The sequence below is a fragment of the Schistocerca gregaria genome, chromosome 1 (genome assembly GCF_023897955.1).
Source record: "Schistocerca gregaria isolate iqSchGreg1 chromosome 1, iqSchGreg1.2, whole genome shotgun sequence".
NCBI classification, from domain to species: Eukaryota; Metazoa; Arthropoda; class Insecta; order Orthoptera; family Acrididae; genus Schistocerca; species Schistocerca gregaria.
The window spans coordinates 751,468,950-751,474,637 of record NC_064920.1 but is presented as its reverse complement, the minus strand read 5'-3'; the positions used below and the strand labels follow the sequence as shown (position 1 = coordinate 751,474,637).

Below are 5,688 nucleotides of genomic sequence, written 5' to 3'. Positions count from 1 at the left end.
CAGCTTATAGTGAGTCTCATTATCTGCAGTTACAAATTTTATTAGGCTGGTGCACTAACAAGAAACTTCGGTTTCACTTCGTACAGAACCCGTACTTCTGCAAGTAAGCGATAAGTTGTGGGGTCTGGAACTGGAGCTGCAGATACCACAGTCTACAGAGTGTCCGTAATTAGTCCCAATTTCAAAACGCTAGGGGAATTAAACCGCAATCTTCCTTCTTTTCCTTCCTTCAACTTTCGCAGCAAGTTTTCAAAAGTGATTCGATTCGATTTGTGAGGAGTGTGCGGATAGCGCAATTACTAGCATAGTCCTTCTGAAAGGCTTCTGTAAAGTTTGGAAGGTAGGATACGAGATATTGGCAGAAGTGAAGCTGTAAGTACCGGCCGTGAGTCGTGCTTCGGTGGCTCAGATGGTAGAGCACTTGCCCTCGAAAGGCAAAGGTCCCGAGTTCGAGTCTCGGTCGGGCACACAGTTTTAATCTGCCAGGAAGTTTCACTTTCAGCCAGATCAGTTTATATAGAACGTAGGAAACCTACATGGAACGTAATACCCACGTAAATAAACGTAAGCCACCATTCCTGTAGCTTCAGTGAAGACCACACTGCCGTGATAATGAGTCTTCAAAAGCAATGAAAGTGTTTCCCAACACAGAAGGGACCAGTTTCACAATTGTTACTAAATCTAAGCCATAGGGAACGAGAATCTTCAACACATTCGGTTTTGGAGCAAAAGTAATTACATCTAAAAAATACTTGTGTATTAGAAAGTACAGTTAAGGGCAAGAATGGACGAATCATTAGGCTCCATAAGAAATTATTAAGTGTGAAGGAAAGTGCTATGACAATAACAAAAGAGGACAACAGAAATATGTGCTTCTCATGCATAAAATATGTTTTATATTCTATTGTTCTCAGTGGTGTAAGCTGCAAATATGCACATATTCGAAAGTTTTCTTCATGAATAAGTTGTAGCTTATGGCACTGAGTCAGTGTGATCTACCTGTTTTTTATATATATTTCACAACAATTCATGTGTCTTGGCAATTTACATCTACATCTAAGTGATTACTCTGCTATTCAAAATAAAGAGCCTGACAGAGGGTTCAATGAACCACCTTCAAGCTGTCTCTCTACCGTTCTACTCCTGAACGGCACGTGGGAAAAACGAGCACTTAAATTTTTCTGTGCGACCACTCATTTCTCTTATTTTATCGTGATGATCATTTCTTCCTATATAGGTGGGTGTCAACTGAATGTTTTCGCAAACGGAGGAGAAAACTGGTATTTGAAATTTCATGAGAAGATCCCGTGACAACGAAAAACGCCTTTTTTTAAAAATGATTGTCACTCCAATTCACGTATCATGTCTGTGACACTATCTTCCCTATTTCGCGGTAATACAAAACGAGCTGCCCTTCTTTGTACTTTTTCGATGTAATCCGCCAGTGCCACCTGATGCGGATCCCACACCGCACAGCATTACTGCAGAATAGGGCGGACAAGCGTGGTGTAAGCAGCCTCTTTAGTAGACCTGTTGCCCCTTCTAAGTGCTCTGCCAATGAATCGCAGTCTTTGGTTTGCTCTACCCACAATATTATCTATGTGATCGCTCCAGTTTAGGTTATTTGTAATTGTAATCCCTAAGTATTTAGCTGACGCACAGAATGAAAAAATAACAGTTATTTCGTGAATTGAAATGAAAATAAGTATAAACAAATATCATCCTTACGACGTATGTGGCTGTCTGCCTTCTCGCCGCTTGGAGCGCTAGTGTGGCTCCAGCTGTTAACCGGTAACAACTTCGGAAGTAGAGGGTGTCGTGACTGCATGTACCAGACCAGTGATTTCCAACATTTCTCAAACCATTACCCCTAAAGGTAATTAGACATTACCTACTACCCCCGCCCACTCCCCTGCCATCTGTTGTCTCTCCCCCCCCCCCCCACGTTATTACCAACTTTAGTACCTAACTAAACTGTAGAACGAAAGACTTTTCTTGGAACTCTTTTATTTTTAAAATGATTAAAGATGAGTGACATTTAGTGTGTGTGTGTGTGTGTGTGTGTGTGTGTGTGTGTGTGTGTGTGACGAAGGAATCCGAGTTCGCAAGTGTTACCCACAACTCCTTCTCAGATACGAAAGCTGACTATCGACAGTGTGGGCAGACACTTGTTACAAAACATACTTTCCCTGCATTACTTCTCTCCATTGCGGCACTTGCTTAACCTGCGCACCGCAACCACTTTTAAAATCAACAAGTTAAAACGTGTGCACTATACTTACTGTTCGTAAATCACTTGATTGCTGCACGTCTTACTTCTGAACTGACATAAAGTGGAAGAATACAGGCTTTTAATGGTTTGTGTCTGACAGAGTCACTGATAGCAATAGTACTAATAATAATACTGTGTCCAGCACTAAAGTAGCCCTTTTGCTGCCGAGTGATTGATTTACCTGTCTCGAAGCGAGTAATGAAGAAATTTCTGTATTAGTGCAAGACTATCTACAATTATGACATTTTCTTGACATATTTAGCATTTGTTGCGTATATGTCCTATTTTTATAATGAGCGATGTACAAGACAAAGCACAACATACGTGTGCAGTGCGTGGCCTATGTGAGAACCTGTGACCTCCACCGCATTTACGTCATTACATGAGAAAAAGTAATTATTGATAACTTACATAAAAAATATTAGTCTTACAAAATTGTGATAATAGTAATGATCTTTTCAAAACAATTTAGTTCATTTACTGACAAAACGATTAGTTTTTACCCCTCAGAAATTTATTTTTTACCTCTCACGGGATAATCATCCCCAGGTTGGAAAGCACTGTACTAGACTATCCAGATACAAATAAATGTTTTCGGTTTACAGTCCCATGGTTTCAGCAGGGAGGTAGTCGCAGGAGTGGCGTCCAGTTCAAAGGTTTGTACTTGGTCATTGAGCCACACAAAAGCAGGGAGTCGGGTCAGTACCAATTTTGGCCTGTATCATGTACAAATCGGACGGCCCTCATCAGAATAACGGTACTGTGAGAACTGTAGCACTGGTGAGGATCGTTCACCAGTGGTCCAACCCTTTAGCCAACGTTTTGGTGATTGGTTCGCTTTTCGTAAAGATAAGATGCACGTCCACACCGCACCCACATCGTGTTCACCCTGATCTTGGAGACAAGAACAGTCGAATGATCTTTGGCATTTGTGGACATGTACCATACTGACCATGTTAAGAATCAGTTGAAAATATTGCAGTCTTTGTGGCAAGGACCTCTCTCACATACTGGATGACGTCAAGAGGGCCACCATCAAAAATGGGATAAGCTTAAGCATCTACCAACTTCTGGAGAGGCAGACAAAGGGGATCCATGCATGTTACAATGCACAGCGTGGAACAAGATGGAGTTAATATTACCTAGCAGCAGATTTTGACTAGATATTTGTAACGATGAGAACCTTCGTGCAGACTATTTATGTTTTGTTATTTCCCTTTACTTGACAGTGAAGCTTTTTTTAGTTTCATAAGGCTTTTTTTCATTCTCTGCTCTATATCCCTACTTCGTCAGCATATATGAATATGGTGCACAATATTTGTATGCAGTTTCTAAGACTTATTGTAAAACAGTTCAAATGGTTCAAATCGCTCTGAGCACTATGGGACTTAACAGCTGTGGTCATCAGTCCCCTAGAACTTAGAACTACTTAAACCTAACTAACCTAAGGACATCACACACATCCATGCCCGAGGCAGGATTCGAACCTGCGACCGTAGCAGTCCCGCAGTTCCGGACTGCGCGCCTATAACCGCGAGACCACCGCGGCCGCCTGTAAAACAGTTGGCTGCGTGACAGACTGCATGAGAGGTCTCGTCTACATTATTCATACAACGTACTGATACAGATTCAAGAATGTGTGGTTTGATGTAATAGAATACAAAAGCGTCCATCATCAATAGAACCATAATGAAATAAATTATGGATTTTATGAATAATAAATTAATTCTACTGGAAGAATGACACAGACATGAGAAAAAATGCGACATTAAATTTACTAAATACTGGAATGCATTTGTGATAATAAGGAAATCCTTAAGGATAAAAATATGTCCGTTATGGAAGAGGAGGAGGCGATTAGAGCTTAGCACCCTGTTGACAACGAGATCATTAGAAACAGAGCACAAGCTCGGATTAGGGAAGGATGGAGAAGGAAAGCGGCCGCGCACTTACGAAGGTAACATTCAGACATCTGCCTTAAGCGATGTAGGGAAATCACTGTGAAGTTGTATCAGGATGGCCCGACGCGGGTTTGAACTGTCGTCTTCCCGAATACGAGTCCACTGTGCTAACCACTGCTCTGTCCCGCTCAGTTTTGGTCCATTACGGATGTGGAACAGTGCGACTGTGATGAATAAAGGTTTCCGGAAATGACTGCAACCAGTCGCCTTTTGTAATGCTTTAATCTTTATTTACCATGACCGGTTTCGAATCGTCAAGTGACTCACTTTTAATTAATGTTTGAATCATTGTAGGGGTAGTGTAGAGTTACTAGCATCCAAGGGTTTATTCCTGATGCATGCATTACGCTGTAGAACATAATTTATGAAGCGTCTTAACATGTTTTATGTTTCCCACAGTCGTAAAATCTATGGCACCGGATAAACTTTGCTTCAGGAAGCAACTTCCAAGTGTTTCAGGAAGTTACTGCCTGCGGCAAAGTTTGTCCAGTGCTATAGATTTAACGACGTTGGAAAACATAAATTATTGTGGATGCTGTTATTTCTGGAAACTCTTAATCCTGAAGAATGTCGAAAATGTTATTATGCAGCGAAAAAGATTACTCTGATTGCACTACTGTGGGAATATAATACTTCGAAGTCTTTAAAACACATGTCATATGAATAAAGATATCTCGATTCAGGGTCAAATAACCGAAGTGTGTGCTCTATTCCGTGTTCTCCACGTCGTATTGTGTAAAGTTGTCGCGATTTAGATTTCTCGGCAACGTTATTACTAGGGCCACGAAAAAAATTTAACTATTGGTGGTTTTATTATGTCAATAGAACCTGGAATACGTTACTGAATTAATAACGGTACACGACGCCGTGCCTCTGAATCACGGTTCGTTCGTGTGCAAGCTTCATTTCTTGCAAACAGGGTATGTGTGATTACGTAAATCCCGCTCTTTTCGCAGTGGAGGACAGGTAGGGTCCCTCCGCAGGCCATCCACAAGCGGCACAAAGTACATACCCAGTCCTGTCCACGGTACCGAACGGAAGCACAGGTACAGCATCTGCAGTCCGTGATAAATGTGTCCCATGACAGACTGTCTCCATTCGTCTTAACGGAATCAGAAAATACGTTGACACTATGATTGTTTCACTCAGGGTTTGCTTTGAATTTGGCTTTCTTTAATATTTCGGCGTCATGTGTGAATGAATTACACGAAAATGCCATTTAGAGTTGTACACTTGCCATCGGATGATGATTATCTGTTACCTGTTCGTTGTAATCTTGACACAGAGATAGGTAGAAATAGAAAGATACATGGAGAGATTGGCAGATGTATAGAGAGGCAAAGAGAGGGAGAGAGAAAGTGGATATACAGGGTGATCTACTGATCGTGACCGGGCCAAATATTTCACGAAATAAGGGTCAAACGAAAAAAAAGAACGAAACTCGTCTAGCTTGAA

The 5,688-nt window shown here is 41.3% G+C and overlaps 1 non-coding gene across 1 annotated transcript; it reads left to right on the top strand.

The window, feature by feature from the left end:
* Positions 1-393: 393 nt before the first annotated feature.
* Positions 394-468, top strand: Trnas-cga (transfer RNA serine (anticodon CGA)). Its single transcript has one exon. It is a non-coding gene; the product is annotated as a tRNA-Ser (tRNA).
* The last annotated feature ends 5,220 nt before the right edge of the window (positions 469-5,688 follow it).